The following is a 19,751-nucleotide window of genomic DNA, read 5'->3' as shown; positions in this document are numbered from 1 at the left end:
AGATTTTTAAATTCTTACCGATCATGCTGCTCCTCACACAGATGTTTCACCCTCTTTTATATGTCAACCCCGTCCTTCATCAAGAATTTTTTGTAACCCGGTAATTCTCTGTCCCTTTGTTTGCTGAAATCTTAACTACAAGGTTTCATTCTACCCCAATTCCTAGCATAATGCCTACCATATGATAAGTACCGTATAAGCACTTGAAAGGAAGGAAGGAAAAAAGGAAGAAAGGACAAATGCTAAGCACTACAGTACATTTATTGTTTTATTAGCTGATACCTGCATATCTTTAATATGACTTTTCTGGCACTCTCCATGTCAGTAGCAGTTTAAAGAGGTCTTAGTTTAGGGACGCTTGGGTGGCTCAATCAGTTAAGCGTCTGCCTTCAGCTCAGGTCATGATCCCAGGGTCAAGGGATGGAGCCCCTCATCTGGCTCCCTGCTCAGCGGGGAGCCTGCTTCTCCCTCTGCCTGCCACTCCTCCTGCTTGTGCTTTCTCTCTCTCTCTGTCAAATAAATAAATAAAATCTTAAAAAAAAAAAAAAAGAGGTCTTAGTTTAGTCTATTTGCCAGGGGTGATGAAAAGTGATTGTAGGAAAAAAAAAAAAAAAAAAAAAAAAAAAAAGTGATTGTAGGAAATTCTTGGTCCTTGGCCTAAAAAGTCCTAAAACGATCTCAGAATTAGGGAAGACTTGGGCGCCTGGGTGGCTCAGTTGGTTAGGCGACTGCCTTCGGCTCAGGTCATGATCCTGGAGTCCCTGGATCGAGTCCTGCATCGGGCTCCCTGCTCAGCAGGGAGTCTGCTTCTCCCTCTGACCCTCCCCCCTCTCATGTACTTGCTCTCTCTCATTCTCTCTCTCTGAAATAAATAAATAAAATCTTTAAAAAAAAAAAAGAATTAGGGAAGACTCAAGATGTGGTAGATTATTTGTTAAAAGGGCCACCATACTGTCGGTTGTCTTTTGGATTTGTTGACTGTTTCTTTTGCTGTGCAAAAGCTTTTTATCTTGGTGAAGTCCCAATAGCTCATTTTTGCCCTTGCTTCCCTTGCCTTTGGCGATGTTTCTGGGAAGAAGTTGCTGCGGCTGAGGTCGAAGAGGTTGCTGCCTGTGTTCTCCTTTAGGATTTTGATGGACTCCTGTCTCACATTTAGGTCTTTCATTCATTTTGAGTCTATTTTTGTGTGTGGTATAAGGAAATGGTCCAGTTTCATTCCTCTGCACGTGGCTGTCCAATTTTCCCAACACCATTTGTTGAAGAGACTGTCTTTTTTCCATTGGACATTCTTTCCTGCTTTGTTGAAGATTAGTTGGCCATAGAGTTGAGGGTCCATTTCTGGGCTCTCTATTTTGTTCCATTGATCTATGTGTCTGTTTTTATGCCAGTACCATACTGTCTTGATGATTACAGCTTTGTAATAGAGCTGGAAGTCTGGAATTGTGATGCCACCAGCTTTGCTTTTCTTTTTCAACATTCCTCTGGCTATTCGGGGTCTTTTCTGGTTCCATACAGAATGGGAGAAGATATTTGCAAATGACATATCAGATAAAGGGCTAGTATCCAAAATCTATAAAGAACTTATTAAACTCAACACCCAAAGAACAAATGATCTAATCAAGAAATGGGCAGAAGACATGAACAGACATTTTTCCAAAGAAGACATCCAAATGGCCGACAGACACATAAAAAAGTGTTCAACATCGCTCGGCATCAGGGAAATCCAAATCAAAACCTTAATGAGATACCACCTCACACCAGTCAGAATGGCTAAAATTAACAAGTCAGGAAACGACAGATATTGGTGGGGATGCGGAGAAAGGGGAATGCTCCTACACTGTTGGTGGGAATGCAAGCTGGTACAGCCACTCTGGAAAACAGTATGGAGGTTCCTCAAAAAGTTGAAAATAGAGCTACCATACGATCCAGCAATTGCACTACTGGGTATTTACCCCAAAGATACAAATGTAGGGATCCGAAGGGGTATGTGCACCCCGATGTTTATAGCAGCAATGTCCACAATAGCCAAACTGTGGAAAGAACCAAGATGTCCATCAACAGATGACTGGATAAAGAAGATGTGGTATATATATATATATATATATATATATATATATATATACACAATGGAATATTATGCAGCCATCAAAAGGAATGAAATCTTGCCATTTGCAATGATGTGGATGGAACTGGAGGGTATTATGCTGAGCGAAATAAGTCAATCAGAGAAAGACATATATCATATGACCTCACTGATATGAGGAATTCTTAATCTCAGGAAACAAACTGAGGGTTGCTGGAGTGGTGGGGGGTGGGAGGGATGGGGTGGCTGGGTGATAGACACTGGGGAGGGTATGTGCTTTGGTGAGCGCTGTGAATTGTGTAAAACTGTTGAATCACAGATCTGTACCTCTGAAACAAATCATACATTATATGTTAAAAAAAAAAAGAAGAAGAAGAAGATAGAAGGAAGGAAAGAATGAAGGGGGGGAAATTGGAGGGGGAGACAAACCATGAGAGACTATGGACTCTGAGAAACAAACTGAGGGTTCTAGAGGGGAGGGGGGTGGGGGATGGGTTAGCCTGGTGATGGGTATTAAAGAGGGCATGTATTGCATGGAGCACTGGGTGTTATATGTAAACAATGAATCATGGAACACTACATCAAAAACTAATGATGTAATGTATGGTGATTAACATAATAATAAAAAATTTTTGACAATTAAAAATAAATAAATAAATAAATAGAAGGGCCACCATAATTCCCATCCTTTGTGTTATCCTCTCATGTGTTTTTAGACTTGGCCGTGTCACTGGCTTTGGCCAATGGGACAGGAGTAAATGTGACACAGAGACTTGAAAAGTGTTTGCATATTTGGGTTTTATTTTTTCTTGTAGCTCTTGAGAACCCTGAAGCTAGCATGTGAAAAAGTTACAATTTGAGCCAGCCTTTTAGAGGGTTCGAGACCATATGGAGCAGGGACAGACCTTCTCAACCAAGGCTTCCTAAATCAACCATCCTGTCAAGCACCAGACATGTCTGTTGCTATCTCAGATCATCCAGGCCCAGCCAAGCTGCCACTTGATTGACCTCTGATCAGAAAAGCTACCCATAGCTGACAGAGAATCATGTAAAATAATAAATGTTTGTGTTTTAAGCAACTAAGTTATGAAGTGGTTTTTGTTTTTTTTCTTTTATGCAGCAAAAGCTAATTGATACACAAGAATTTACCAGAAAATGACAGTATGAGAAACAATAATTTAGGTTAATATTATACCTTACCAAAATGCAAAACCTTACATAAAACATTAGCAAATTATGTACCACATGTAAACATGGTACCATGAACAACATGAGTTATCTCAAGAATAGATGGGATTTGCCACTTAAATCATCCTATCAACAGAATAAAAGGAAAATGTTTCTAATTGTCTTAATAGATGCAGAGAAAATGCTCAATGAAATTCAACAGTGATTTCTAATAAAGCTTTTAGCAATTCCTCGATTTCTCTTTCTTCTGCCTCATTGTTAGTGTATAGAAATGCAACTGACTTCTGTGCAGTGATTTTATATCCTGCAACTTTGCTGAATTCCTATATTAGTTCTAGCAATTTTGGAGTGGAGCCTTTTGGGTTTTCTACATAGGGTAGAAATGGGTATTCTGTCATCTGCGAAGAGTGAAAGTTTGACTTCTTTGCCAATTTGGATGCCTTTTATTTCTTTTTATTTTCTGATTGCTGATGCTAGGACTTCTAGTACTATGTTGAACAACAGTGTTGAGAGTGGACATCCCTGTCATGTTCCTGACCTTAGGGGAAAATCTCTCAGTTTTTCCCCATTGAGGATGATATTCGCTGTGGGTTTTTCATAGATGGCTTTTATGATATTGAGGTATGTTCCTTCTATCCCTACATTGTAGAGAGTTTTTATCACGAAAGGATGCTGTATTGTGTCAAATGATTTTTCTGCATCGATTGAGAGGATCATATGATGCTAAACTCTAGGAAACAAACTGAGGGTTGCTGGAGGGGAGATGGGTAAGGGGAAGATATAATTGGGTGATGGGCATTAAAGAGGGCACTTGATGTGATGAGCACTGGGTGTTTTATGCAGCTGATGAATCACTGAATTCTACCTCTGAAATTAATGAAAAATATACTTCTAGCAAATAGGAACAGAAGGAAACTTTAACCTTATAATGATTATCTTCTTAAAAACACATCTAAGGGGCACCTGGGGGGCTCGATTTGTTAAGCAACTGACTATTGATTTCGGCTCAGGTCATGACTGTGAAATCGAGACCCCTGTCTCGGGCTCTGTGCTAAGCATGGAGCCTGCTTAAGATTCTCTCTCCTCCCTCTCCCCTCCACCCCCTCTCGCTCATGCACACTCTCTCTCTCAAAAAAAAAAAAAAATCAAAAACAAAACAAACAAAAAACAACCACACACATGTAATATCATAGTTAACGATAAAATGTATAATTTTCCCTTTAAAATGAGGAACAAGATTAGAATGTCTGCTATCACTGCTTCTATTCAGTAACATTCTGGAAGTCCTAATCAGTGCAATAAAATAAGAAAATAAGATATGAAAGAATTAGAAAAAAAGAAAACGAATTTTCATTCACAGAAAATATGATTCTGTAATACAGAAAATCCAAGAGCATCTAAATATATTACAAATTTAAGAGATTTAAGCATACTGGGAGGATATGAAACCAATATACAGAAATCAATAGGACTTTCCTGCATAACAGTGGTAACCAATTGGAAAATGAAATTTTAAAATATACTAATCACGTGGTCAAAGCCCAGTCTACCCCTGTCTGCTTACTCATCTTGGTTGTATTTCCATGTGATATGGGTGGACTAGCTGCAGATATCTAAGTTGCTTGAGGGCAGGGACAGTGTGTGTTTTGCTCAACACTGTAACTCTAAAGCCTGGCATGAAGTGGGTACTCAATAAACATTTTTGCCTAACAAACCTGATAGAGTAACCACCTATCCTGGTCTGCCCAAGGCTGAGGGTCTTCTGAGGATGTGGAACTTTCAGTGATGAAACCAGAACAGGCCTGAGCAAACTGGGACAGCTGGTCACCCTACCTGTCAACAAACCCAAAGGGAAGATAGAATTTGCGTGTTCATATGTACTGAAAAATTCAGTTCTGTCTACCTCTGTTGCAGGGAAAAACACACTCTTCCCTACTGTGTGTCTCTTCCCTGTGACTCTTCTTTACTACTCACACAAAACAATTCACTTTTGGTCACCAAATACATGGTTTTTCCACACACCAACCAAGTCTCTCTAATACCAGGTGGGTGTCCTACAATTTAACTCAATTCTGATACTATCTACCAGCAGACAACTCAGATCCCACAGGTTAAGGGCTCAATCCCACAAGACTGCCCCACCCCCCACCCCCACCCCCAACTCCCATCCCCCACTTCAGACTCCAGGCACAAACCCAGGTTATCGTCTTGCTTCTGACCAGCTGGCTATAGATTGGAGACTCCAACAACCCCCTCTTTGGATTCAGTTAATTTGCTAGAGTGATTCACAGAATTCAGGAAAAACACTTATGTTTACCAGTTTATTAAAGGATATGATAAAGGATACAGATGAAGGGCCAGATGAAGAGATACATAAGGAGAAGTCTGGGAGTGAATTGAGCACAGGAGCTTCTGTCCCCATGGAGTTAAGGTACGTCACCCTCCTGGTGTATATGTATTCACCCACCTGGAAGCTCCCCAAGCCCCATACTATGGGGATCTTATGGAGGCTTCCTCACATAGGCATGATCAATTACCAACTCCATTTCCTTCTCTCCTGTCTGGAGGATGAGGGGGTGGAGCTGAAAATTCCAAGCTTCTAATCATGGTTTTGTCTTTCTGGTGACCGGCCCCCATCCCGGACCCATCCAGGACCCCACCCAGAGTCACTTCAATGAAACAAAAGATACTCCTAGTGCTCTTTTCCCTTAGGAAATTACACAGGTTTTAGGAGCTCTGTGCCAGAAACAGGGCAGAGATCAATATATATATCTTCTATTATTGCACACCATGGTTAACCAAGGAATAAGCTATTGGCTTCAGGGTTAAAAAAGAAAGTTAAAGAATTTTCATTGAGTTTGTTTTGGTAGGTTATTAACCCAATCAGGCTAAGTTAATGAAATAGTGCCTCTCCATGCTAAAAATTATACAGTGATATTTTAGAATCTAAGACAAAGTTAAAAACCACCAAGAGTTTGTAGAACTTAGAAGATTCTCCCTACACCATGCCAACACAATCTAACAGCATCCCAAAGTGAGAAGCCATAAAAGAATTTTCTTCATTAAATTGCAAGTAACTGCAATGTCTTTTTTTCCAAAAGTAATCTGAGATATTCAAAAGGCCCTGTTGCTCTGGAAATGAAATAATAATGAAATAATACTCATCTGATAAAACAACTACTTCTGGTGAGAAATATAAGTAATGAATTTGCATTACATTCAATACTTGACAATTTTTTAAAATACCCTAAACAACCACATAGATTTCCTATTTCAAATTAATACTCATTACATTCAAAATACAGGGGAGGGGTACAGTGGCATAGATTATTCAATAAGTAAAAAATATCACTTACTGAAGTGTTCTGTCATGGTCCATGATTTACCTATCCACAAATAAATGCAAATTCCTTCAGCATGCCTATGTAATTTATCACATCCAATTGAAATCGTGGACTCCTATGTGGCTTCTGTCTTATTTTTCCTCTATGCCAGACAAGTCTTGATGATTCTGCCTTTATGATACTTTTCTAATTCTTCTGCCCAAGTTGATCCTAGGTCTAACATAAGGGGAATAGAAATAGAAAAGAGATCAATCTATGGTACTCTCAGGTTGATTAGCCAAGCAGTGATGAAAAAGAGAGGACAACTTATACAGGTACCTACAATGAATGTGCCAATAAATAAGTTGCCTCATTTAATCCTTAAAATAACTCGAGAGGTAGGTATTATTATCCCTGTTTGCTCATAAGCAAACAGGCTCAGAAGTTTGAATATACTGAACAAGTTCTTTCAACTACTGAGCTGTTAAATTCAGATTTAATTCAGATTTAATTTGTCTGGATGAACACACCCGGGTGGCTTGGGCAGTCTATGATAAATGAATCATTTGGACCCACATAATTAGAAAGTGAATTTTCCTGGCTTTAACCAATAAGAAATGTAAGAAAACTAACTTCTATGAATGTGTAATTCTACTTTTAGAATTTATTATGGACATGATTTTATAACTCCAATTTTGATTAAGCCGAACTAATAAACTGCATATATAATAAATTTTTCCTGACCCCCTCCCAAAATAATAAAATTTACCACTTTGTGGATAAACATGTTACCTTATTTTAGTTTCAATGTATGTTAGTAGTTTAAGTTGGGATTTTATATCATTTCAAAAGTACATCTAATTTAAGATACCTCATTTTGATCAAATTATCTGATACATGATTCAATGGATCACCCATAAAGCCATTGTTTCTAAATAATGTTTCTTTCATTAAAATTTTTTTTTAGTCTCAAATGCTTAGCTTTATCAAAACTTACTTTATTCTGTTCAAGTGATATTGTATTCTGTTAGATTTAATAATGCTAATCTTATTTATTTTTAGATTATGAGATCTAAAATATGTCATTATAACAAATTAACAATGCAGTTGTGTATAAAGAGAAATATAATAGAACAGATGAGGTTAGAGAAATAGACAGAGGTCAGTTTATTTTGGGTCCTATAGATCAGATAAAGGAGTTTGGACTTTATTTACATCCAGTAGGAAGCTCATGAAAGATTTTAAGCAGGAGAATAACATGATCTGATTTACGTTTTAAGAAAAGCACTCTGGCTATTGTATGAAGAGCGGATCATAAGAAACGGCAAGAGTGGAATCCAGAAAGCCAGTTGAGAGGTATGGTCAAACCGTGTTTGGGGGAAAGACATTGGTAAGTGAACAGTGGGGAAACAGTGGAAATAGAATGCTCCTGTTTGGATCTTATTGGTGGATTGGGTTGGGAGTAGGCTGGCTAGAGAGAGCGAAGAGCCAAGGGTATCTCCCAGGTTTGAAGACTGAGCTATATAGATGGCGGCATTTTCTGAAATGGAGGACAGGGTGTTTCCCTTGTTGGAAGGTCTGTACGTGTGCCTGTTTGGGGATGATGTCGCTCTTAGGATTTCACCCTACTTTACTGTTCATATACATTTTGTAATTTTCCAATTGTGGCACATAGACTCCAAAGTGGTCCCCTTGATCCCAACTTCCTGGTGCTCATGCTTTGTGTGACCCTTTCCCCTTGAGTATTGATGGGACCTGTGACTTGCTTCTCATCAATGGAATACAGCAAATGTGACAGAATATACATGAATACATATGTGTGACAACATTATGTAATACTGTTGCTCGTTTTGCTAGGAAACTCTCCCTGTTGGCTTTGGAGAAGCAAGCTATCATGCTGTGGGCTGACTAAGAGGGGAGCCAAGTGGCAAGCAACTGAGGGCAGCCTCTGGTTAACGGCCAGCAACATACTGAGTCCCTCAGTGTGACAACCTGGACAAAATCGAATACTTCCAACCAACTACATGAGCTTGAAAGCAGATCCTTCCCCAGTCAGGTCTCAGATAAGACAGCAGGCCCAGTTGATGCCTTGATTGTGGCCTTTTAATACCCTAAAACAGTTAAACTATGCTCAGATTCCAGATCCATAAATACCATGACATAAGAAATGTGTGTTGCCTTAAGCCATGTATTTGAGGTAATATTGCTAAGTAAAAAAGATAACTAATAAACCAATTTTCTTAAACTAATTTTTAAAGAAATTATAATCATAACAGGATTCAGTTTTCTCCCATAGAAAGATCCTTATTACTGTTTTGGAGAAGTTGCTTTTTATAAATGTATAATATTTATAAATGTGTAAGTCCATATATTCTCTCCAACAACATACATATAAAAGTATTGCACATATCTGTCAATTTAACACTTATAGAATTTATAAGCTACAAGGAAATTGGGAGAAATGAAGCAACTTACCCAAGTTCCTACAGCCAGTTAGTGACAAATCTGGGAGCAAACTTTACCACATTGAAATGTGATTTTAGTATTCACAGTACATGCAAACCAGGAGGAAAGTCTTGACAATCTTCCATTTTTAAAGTGTATACTATCAAAATCTTTCAAGAACTCCCAAAAGACAAAAATTTTCTCACCTAGAAAGTATACTGCCATATGTAAACTTAGCTTTAAAAAACTCATCAGAGCTGAATAAAATGGCTTTTATTTGTATTTGACTCCCTATTTCACTCTAAAGTCTTTCATGATACATGTTTTTTAGCTTTTATATTTCATTCAGGATCTTACTAAATGCATATGAGTAGATGCTGAGAAAGAAAGACAGCCCAGCCTCTGTTCTCACAAAGCTGCTGGTTTGAAGTGCCATAGATAAATCTGTCTTGGCTTCGTAAAAGACTGTCTTAAAATGTGTTTTGTTTGATCCCGATGAGAAAGCATTAATGCTGATGCGTGCATGGTCCCTGGCACAGAGTAAATGTACCTGTTGTTATTAGACGGAAAGGAAATGGGAGGTACACAGGGACAGTGTGTTCCAAACTTCTAGCAGATGATGAAGCAAACCTCCCCACCCTATTACTTTGTAATTCCCCATAATTTCACTTTCAATAGTTTGTCATCTTATTTGATAACGACCTTGATAGAAAGAAAAGCGAAGTGCTCAGCAGCATGCTGAGAGCAACCGGAATGATTCATCAAAGTGAACAATTGCCCAAGCATCGCCAGGTGTAGAAAGTGGCTGAAAGTTGCACCAGGAAAAACATATACTTTTGGACTTCTGCCATAGGCCCAAGAAATGGCAATGAGTAAGCTGCTGGGTTGAGCTGGCAAAGCCTTGTGTCTCTTCTTTTTGGTAGATATTTATTGAACACCTACTATCAATCAGACACTGTGCTAGATACTGCGAATGTAAAAACTGAATAAAGTACAATGTTGGGCTTCAATAAAAATAAATTTCAATAGAGTTCTGCAATAGAACAATACATACAAGACCACACAGGGGAATAAAGGATTAACTCTAGCATGGGAGTCAGAGAAAGCATCTTGGAGAAGGTACAGGGTTTCTTTACAGGGTGATGAAAATATTCTTTTTTTTTTAATTTTTAATTTTTTTTTTTTAAAGATTTTATTTATTTATTCATGAGAGACAGAGAGAGAGAGAGAGACAGAGGCAGAGGGAGAAGCAGGCTCCCTGCGGAGCAGGGAGCCCGATGCGGGACTCGATCCCAGGACCCTGGGATCACGACCTGAGCCAAAGGCAGACGCTTAACCGACTGAGCCACCCAGGCGTCCCTTTTTTTTTTTTTTAAAGATTTTATTTGGGTGATGAAAATGTTCTAAAAGTGATTGCGATGATGCTGGCACAGCCTTGCAAATATAGTAAGAACCATTGAGTTGTATATTTTAAATGGGTGAGCTCTATGGTATGTAAATTATATCTCCATAAAACTGATAGAGAAAAAAAGCACAATAGATGTAGAACCATTGCGTGCTCAAATGGCCTCAGTTTTTCACATGTCTCGGTGTCCATACCCTTTGACATGTGACTTTCCACCTCCTCTCACTAAAGAGGTAGAGTCATTTCCCTACACATCAAATCTCGGTTGACCCATGACTTGCTTTTTCTAATAGACTGCAGGGAAATGGCTCAGGGCCAGTTCTGAGCCTGGGACTCGAGAACCCTTCCATGTTTCCATTTGACCTTTGCTCTCTGCCATTGCCATAAGAACATACCTGGATTAGCCTGATGGCAGATGAAAGACATGTGGTGCAGAGATGATTCTCTTTAATCATCCTATCTGAAGTCATCCTAGATTAGCCAAAAGCCAGCCAATTCCCAGACATGAGTCCCAGTCATGACCAGAAAAAAAACACCCTATCAAATCCAGCCATGTCAACCTTCAAACTTATGAAATAGATGTTTTTTGTTTTAAGCTACAGTGTTTCAGGATTGTTTGCAGGATTTTTTTTGGTAGAAAGAGGTAACTGATAGAGTGGTACAACACATCATTCAAGAGTCATCTCATGAACTTCAAGAAAGAGGATAAAGAGTGTAGTGAACGAAACTCAGAGCTTCCTGCACACCTTCTCTTACAGAGGAGTGGGAGGGTTAGAATACACACATTCAATGGTGTGTGTGTGTGTGCATAAAAATGTAAAAATGCTGGTTAAAAGTAGTATAAAGTGGTTGGAAATTCCACAGTGACATTTTTTTAAATTTTTTATTGTTATGTTAATCACCATACATTACATCATTAGTTTTTGATGTAGTGTTCCATGATTCATTGTTTGCGTATAACACCCAGTGCTCCATGCAGAACGTGCCCTCTTTAATACCCATTACCAGGCTAACCCATCCCCCACCCCCTCCCCTCTAGAAACCTCAGTTTGTTTCTCAGAGTCCATAGTGTCTCATGGTTCGTCTCCCCCTCCGATTTCCCCCTGTTCATTCTTCCCCTCCTGCTATCTTCTTCTTCTTCTTCTTTTTTTTTAACATAGATTGTATTATTTGTTTCAGAGGTACAGATCCCACAGTGACATTTTAAAATATAGCATGTACTAGGATGCCTGGCTGGCTCAGTCAATAGAGCATGCAACTCTTGATCTCAGGGTCATGAGTTCAAGCCCCACACTGGGTGTGGAGCCTATTTTTAAAAAAACTGTAAATAAAATATAGCATATACTATTTAGTATCTAGTAGTGATTGCACTGAAAAATACACCTTAATTTTTTCAGTATAAAAGTTTAGCCAAACAACATCATGTCTGTGGTATTTGAGCCAAAAATGTATAACCTTGACCTATTCATAAGAAAATGTTAGAATAATCCAAATTGTAGGACATTCTAGCAAAGCAACTGGCCAGCACCTCGAAAAGTGTCAAAGTCATGTGAGACAAAAAGAGGAATGTTCCCAGATTTGGAGGAAATAAAGGAGACGTGGCAATTAAATGAATTGTGGAATCCTTGGATTCTAGAACAGAAAAAGGACAATAGTGGGATGATTAGAAAATTTTGAACACGATCCATAGATTAGTTAATAGTAAAAAATATTAAATTAAATGTTAATTTTCAGGTTTCAATAGTTGTATTATGTAAATAAGTTCTCAACATTTGTAGAAGCTGGGTGAAGGATTATACAAGAACTCTGTGTACTATTTTAGCAACTTTTTTGTAAGTCTAAAATTATTTCAAGATAAAATGTTTTTTAAATAAGGAAGTTAGATGAAGGATAATGTGATCACATTTATACACTTAAAAAAAAAGACGAGTATATAGAAAATTGTTAGCAGCAAATGATTTGTGGACATGCCAGGCACTGTTCTAGATACTAGTGGTGTAGCAGTCAATAAGACAGAAAAAGTCTCTAGAATCACTTGTAAGCGGACAGAAATATACAAGATAATTTCCAGCTGGTGCTAAATACTATGTAGAAAATTGAAAACAAGGTGGGAGAGTGAAAACAGATTGGGTAGGCTACTTTAGATTAAGTGGCCAGGAAAACTCTCTCTGAGGAGGTGTTACTTAAATGAGACCTGACCGACCTAAGGGGCCCACTTTGTGAAGATATGGAAGGGACATTCTAGGCTGGGAAAAGCAAAGCAAAGACTCTGAGGCAGAAGCAGATAGAAAGTATGACAGGAAGAGAAAGGCTAGATTAGCCCAGGATAGAACGTGACCAGATCAGACTAGAGCATAGGGACTATTCAGAACAGGTAGGCCTGGGTAAGGAGTTTGTGTTTTAGTTCATGTACAAAAAGAAACCATTGCATGGTTTTAAGAGCGATGGAACATGATATAACTGACATTCTTTAATATGTCACCTCAATTTTTTTTGCATAGAAATTGACCTGTGAGAGGGCAAGAGTGGAAGGAGGAGGGCCTGTGAGAATTGTGATTGCAATAGGTCTAGAGAAGGAGGGATGGTGGCTTGACGAGGGTGGTCAGTGAAGGCAGAAAGCAGGGAATAATTTGGGATATATTTTTTTGGAGGTAGAGCAAAATTTTGCAGATGGATTGGATGTGGGAAGTGAGGGAAAGCAAGGAATCTAGGATAATTCCTTGTTTTCTTGTGCAACTTGCGTAGATTTTGGTGCCAGTTACCAGGGGAGATTGACGGAGGAACAGTTTTCTTGGGAGAAAAAAATCGAGAGTTCTTTGGGGAAAAAAAATCAAGAATTCTGTTCTAGCTATATTAAATTTGAGACATTAGATCTTTGTTATTTCAGGGTTTTTTTTTGCATTGATTAGTGTGTGCGTGTATGTGTGTGTGTGTGTGTGTGTAAGCATAAGTGTATTTTCTTTTAGGAGCTTAGATTTTGAAAAAAAATAATGAAGTAGGTTGAGGAACATTCAAAATATGCTTGGTCAACCAGGTACCTCAATTATTTAAATAGACAGGGAGCATATCTCACCTGGAAAAGTTACTGGAATGAAACTAATATGTAGAACAAATGGCTCCATCCTAAAACAAGCCGTTATAGAATTCACAAAGAAAAGCAGTGTATTAAATTTGTTCCTGAGCATGAACAATGCTGGGCATCCATGAGTGAACCTTTTTATAATCATCATCACCCATGTAAATACATCTTTCAAGAGAAAAACAATAGAGACCATGCACATGTCCTTCAGGTTTAGAAAACGGAACTCTGACTAAATGTGCAGGTAGGAAGAGATATAATAGTAATTTCTTTTCTTTTTTAAAGGAACACTGCACAGGTAACCTGGGGACTATAAGAGTGTAACTGCGGGAGGGACCGGTACAGTGGTCAAGGAGGTAAGCCGTGGCATCCCACAGGCCATGGCCTATTCCCACCAACACTGACTGGTTGAAAAACTTGGTTCAAGTTCTATAACTTCTCTGTGCCTCTGTTGTTATCTATAAAGCTGGGATAATAATATGTGGTAGACCCTGTAATGCCCGTGCCCTCCCCTTTCCCAGATCCCCCTTCTTAGCTGCTAGGAGTGTTACCAGAAGATGACCTTCAGCTGCAAGCCCTCTGTTGGGATTGCCTTGGCTGAGGAAATTGTCTCTCCCAAGGTCACACCTCCTTCCAGGAGCAGCCCACATCCAGTGACTGGTCAAAAAGGGGTTTAAAGTCCTGAACTCCCAGTTCAGGGTGGCTAGAAGGGCCTTCCAGCTCCAGAGCTCCAGGTGGGGTGGGCTGATGCCTTCACGGGGCTTCAACTTCAATGTCTCACTCTACCCAATCAGGCTTCCTCCTCCGCCCTTCCCTGGGAGTCCGTCCCAAGACCTGTCCCTAAGAAACATCTTGCAATGCTAATCTCTCCCTCAGAGACAAATGCTCACATTTATTGAGTCTTTTGAGATGAGAGGAAACACATATCCTGAGCTTCGTCCATTTTGTTCAGAAATAGTTCTGATAACCAGAGGGCTGGGTATTAAGCTCATTTTGTTCCTGCATTTTATTTTTCTGGCTCATTCATAAGTACTTGATCCTTATGAATAAAATAGAGATGAAACTTTTCCCATAAAACTGAAGATCCTAAAAACAAGAATAACCAGAGAGCTTTCATTCTTGAAAGCAATGAATGTAGGTTCACATAAAACTCAATTTGAAAAACAAATGTCATATCAAAAAATCAGGTTATACATTAGATTAGACCACCCTCTAACACATCAGTAGGAAAAAAAAAAAGTGACAAATGCAAGCTAGCTGAAAAGTAAAGGCTATAATTTGTAAGAAGTTATCTTTGTATCACCTATGACTCTTCAAAGAGCATTAGTTGCATAATGTGGTTAAAAGCCAAGTATACAACATATACGACAGGTGACTATATTCCTCTTCTGACTGGAAAACCGAAAGTTTGTGATCCTGATCTCCTATATTTGTCTAATATTATTCCCTGACACAAAGCCTTCATAGTGCGATCAGTTTTGCAAATAATCACCAAAAGAAGTTCCCTATCCTGGTCAGGGGGAGTTCTGGGTTGTTTGTTTCATATACGCCCATGTCCATTTGAAGACCTTGGGCTTCTGTGAGACTCGAAGTCACTATTCACGGCAGTTGGAGTCCATGCCCTCCCTCCAGTGGGCACCTTGTTTCTCAGCCACTAGTTGAATAAATTGGGAATGGCTGGCAAAAAGCTTAAGTTGATCACTGATGTCCACCCAGTTCACTTTCTTGGCATCATCACCAGCTTCCAGAGGAAGATGATCCATTATCTCACCTGTATTATCTCACCTATATCATTGTGGGAGTTCACAGCCTCTGTCTCCATCCACGCATTATCTGTGTTTCGGGGATCATCCACATAACCTTTATAGACCACAAAGTGCTCCTGACTGAACAGTTTGCCCAGTTGTTTCTCCAACTCCTGTGTTTCTGCTCTAGATGTCTGTAAGGAGTTCATGGCTTCCTCCCCAAATTCTCTTTTCAATGTGGTACTCATTTTCTCTCCTGGCTCCACCATTCCCCCTGGGATGGCCCATTCTCCACAGTCCTTCCTTTTGATGGCTACAAATTGCAGGACGTTTCTCTCAGAAAAAGGATGGATAATTTTCTTTCCTTTACTGTCCTTTTTCCACCTGGTTAAGGTGGGATCTGCAGCATGACTGGGACCCCACCGCCCCTAAAAGCCCTCTGCCCACCAGCCCTGTCCAACCCGCGGGGTTTCTAGGTCTGCCATTCTCAACCTCATACAAACCATTCTGGCTCCTTCTTTCAACATGCCCATCCTCCTCATTGAATTTAGGAGAGAAGTTCCTTTCGCCCACCGGAGGGCCTGCCCACATGGGCCGGGCCAAGACAGAACAAGCAGTGTACTCGACAGGCTTGTACTCTGGCCACTCGCTTTCTCGTCGGGGACCTGGCTTCGCTCCACTTTAGAGCCAGGGTACGGAGACGTCCTGGCCTTCTTGTGGGGGTCCTCCGTGGCGCCATTCGAATCTGACATGATGAAGCTTGGAGGAAACCCACATGAGGAAGATGGGCTCTGACCAGCCGAGATGTTGGGGCAGCTGCTGGGCCTGCGGGCCGCAGAGGCCAAGGTCATGCAGAGAGACACCGTCGCTAACCCCTTTGCCAGGCGGTGTCCAGCCATCCGCTGTTGCGCGGCCCGCGGGGATGTCCGTGGTGCTCAGGGGTGCGGGACGGCTCGTGGAACCAACCGTGCAGGGGGGCCGCACGTGGGGCTGGGGGAGAGGGGCGCCCCGCCCCCGGCCATGCATGCCTTTTCATTTTACACTGAAAGATTTTGACATCTGGAAGGGCTTCCAAATGCGAAGTGCTGGGGTTGAGAGCATCGTCCAAACACCTCCAACAAAATTAGCACACAACAACGACAAAAGTGCTTTCTTGCTTACAGAGGTATTAGCCACTACAGGTAGATTTAGTTCCCTGGGTCCAGAACCACAGTCTGTTTGGGAGAGGGCAGAATGAATGTGTTGGGGGTGGCAGGTGAGGTGGTTGGAGGGGGGTAGAGGGGGGACACAAAATGCCTTGTTTGGGATGATGGAAAGCCTAGTGAGTGCAACCTCCAAGGGGAAAGAGGGCTCACTTGGTACACAGAACATGGTCCTTGTGGGTAATCCATGATGCACAAGGTATGGGAGATGGTTCAAATCTTGGGTCCACAATTTACTAGCTGAATGGCTTGGGCAAGTTGCTTCATCTTTCTCTTCAAAGGCATATTGGCTACAGCATGGCAGGTGCTGCATTAATTACAGAAGATTCTACTGAGGTCTGTGCCACGTGACCTCTGCTCTTAAAGGATTCCAGTTGGGAAGGCAGCACATACATTAAAAAGTAGAACTAACACTGGAAGTGCAGGGCCCTGGAATTCTTAAGAGTTGAACACAATCCAGTTCAATCCCAGCTTCCCCTCCTTCCCTGGGACCTTCTTGGGCAAAGTTACTTAAACTCACTTCAGGTTCCTCATGTGTAACATGAAAATAATAATATCTAGGGTGCCTGGGTGGCTCAGTCGTTAAGCGTCTGCCTTCAGCTCAGGTCATGATCCCAGGGTCCTGGGATCGAGCCCCGCATCGGGCTCCCTGCTCGGCGGGAAGCCTGCTTCTCCCTCTCCGTCTGCCTGCCGCTCTGCCTACTTGTGCTCTCTCTCTGTCAAATAAATAAATAAAATCTTTAAAAAAAAAAAAAAAAAAAAAAAGAAAATAATAATATCTATGTCATCGGGTTGTGCTGACCATTAAGTGGGATGTTAGACGTAGCGCTGTTAGCACAATATCTGGCTCACTGTGCACACTCAGAAATGCTACTTGTCATTACTAGAATTATCATTACCTTCTTGACCCTACACCTTGAAAACTGTGTAGAAAAGAATAGGACAGTTGCAATAATTATGAGAATTGAGCAGCTCAGATATGAGGTCAGAGTTAAACAACCTACGATTTCTCTGTGTGGAAAAATTCAGGCTGAGAAATAACAGCATCTAGATCCTAAAATGATAAATAATGAGCAGGAGAGGCACTGGCTAAGTCATTATATGTAAGAAAACAAACTCTAGGGAAAGGCATCTTAACATTTGAAACAGATAGTTTTAGAACAAATGGAATACTGTATACTCTAATTGAAACCCAAAGGATATTTATCATTTCCTAGGGGTTGTTCCATGTTACACCAGTCCCATAAATGATCTGATGGTCAAATATGTTTGGGAAATTCTACATATTTCACCACCCTCCCTTAGAAATTCAGGATTCACATTACTGTTTTAAAGATCCTGTGAATTCCAGTAAAAACAAACCGACCAACCCTAAACTATTTAATTCTGTTTCATTTAGAATTTTCAGATTACTTGACCAGAGAATGCTTTGTTTATGCAACAGTTGGTATTATTTTAGGAACACACCTCCTCAACTTTAGAAAAGTTTCAAAATGTGTGTGTGTGTGTGTGCTTGAGGGTAGGTCTCTAACCATTTGAAGTTATCACCCTCACAGTGGAAGGCAGCTATTGAAAAGACACCCATCACCCTCTTAAAGAACCCTAAGCTAAATGAGCCAGGATTCCAGAAGGCTTGAAACCCAGAAATAGCTGGAACTATTGAGAACAAAATGTAGAAGACGACTGACAGCATAGTGATGTGAGACCTGGTCATCATCAACCATTATCATCATCATCATTGTTGAGAACATGCTGTGTGCACTGTACAAAGAACCACGAGAAAAGAAAGATGATTATTAAGGGACGTAGTCTCAGGTCTGTAAGTCATGTCTTCCTATGGAATTAGAATTAGATAGGATTCCTCAGTGGAATTCTTATTCCTCTGAGACTCCAGGAAATGTAGTAGGAAAACCATGATATGAAAAGGTAAACATGTTGGAAGAAGACACTTGTAAATTCCTCATATTATTATTTCCAGGCATCATAATCTAACTCACAAGAAACAAATGAAGCAGGAGTCTTGGGCCTGGTTCTAGTTTTCCCCTATCATAGGCTGCATAGCTTTGCACCTGACGCTTGGCTTCTCTGGGTCTTGGTTTCTCACTATAAAAGGAATCGGATGGCCTCTGTTATCTGCTCAAGTCCTTCCAGCTTTAACATTTTATGATTCTAGGATCTTTGAAAATCTCATTATTGGAAGGCCAAGGTCGATTTTTGCTATGACTCAAAACAAAACAAAACAAAACAGATGTTCAAATATAAACAACCAGATGCTCAGGGGGCAACAGACACTCGAGGAAAGCAAGGGATCAGCGAAGGCCTGGTATGTCAAGTACAATGCACAAATACAGTGGGCCAAAGATGACTTCACGGAACACCTACCTGGAAAAGGACATTAAAACCAGTAATGAGAGGTTTTACTTGTTTTTACTATAATCAAAGAGAAGAAGACAGTTAAATCAGACCCTTTGATGATCAAGGTGCAAAAGGTGCCCTAAGGGAAGGAAATGAAGTATGATAGGCGAGAACAAAAGAATTATTTGCTGGGAAGCCACTGAGGAGATTCTCTTCTCTAAATTGTCATGCAAGACAGAAAAACAAACAGAACTCAACAGAGAATGTTCTGGTCCATTCAGGAGAAAGCCCCGAAGGAATTGTAAGCACAAACAGAGAACAAATCTTTGGTCTGTCACTATGAACTCTTCTTGGGCCAGAGATGGCCTGAGTGATTCCCATTTTATCAAGAATATTATGGAGGGCAGAGTGGGGATGGAGAGGACCAGGCTGATTACAGGACCCTAGCAGTGCGATAACCCCTAATCATCCTTCCAGCCTCTCTTTGGGAAACAGAAACAAGTGGTACCCGGAAAATTGGATTACCATGAATTATTTATCTCTCCCTAAAGTGATGCTAAAGTTCAACTTCTGAAAGAAATCTGGAAGGAAAGCAGAGAAGAGCTTTTCTCCTCTCTTTAAGGTGATAATACTGATAATAAATAACAATGATAAAATAACTACCATTTCCTAAGTGCTTTCTATGTACCGGTCCTTGGCACACTGATCAGTGAGCAATCAAGGTATTGGGTCATTAGTCTGGCTTTGAAGTCAAAGAGAAAAATGGGGGGTGCCTGGGTGGCTCAGTCGGTTGAGTGTCTGCCTTCGGCTCAGGTCATGGTCCCAGAGTCCTGGGATCAAGCCCCGCATCAGGCTCCCTGCTCAGCGGGAAGCCTGCTTCTCTCTCTCCCACTCCCCCTGCTTGTGTTCCCTCTCTCGCTGTCTCT

The 19,751-nt window shown here is 40.5% G+C and overlaps 1 protein-coding gene and 1 pseudogene across 1 annotated transcript in view; one reads left to right on the top strand and one right to left on the bottom strand.

Moving 5' to 3' along the window:
* Positions 1-3,190, top strand: part of LOC118552412 (uncharacterized) — a 139,318-nt gene extending 136,128 nt beyond the window's left edge. The window contains exon 6 of the transcript XR_013449683.1: positions 2,899-3,190. The gene's annotated coding sequence lies outside the window, so the exon portion shown is untranslated. The remainder of the gene's footprint in view (positions 1-2,898) is intronic.
* Positions 3,191-15,118: 11,928 nt separating this feature from the next.
* LOC118551399 (ADP-ribose pyrophosphatase, mitochondrial pseudogene) lies at positions 15,119-16,167 on the bottom strand (annotated as a pseudogene).
* Positions 16,168-19,751: the final 3,584 nt, after the last annotated feature.

Source organism: Halichoerus grypus, chromosome 7, assembly GCF_964656455.1.
Source record: "Halichoerus grypus chromosome 7, mHalGry1.hap1.1, whole genome shotgun sequence".
Classification (NCBI taxonomy): Eukaryota; Metazoa; Chordata; class Mammalia; order Carnivora; family Phocidae; genus Halichoerus; species Halichoerus grypus.
Note: the sequence above shows the minus strand (reverse complement) of the source record. Positions and strands in the feature narration are given on the sequence as shown.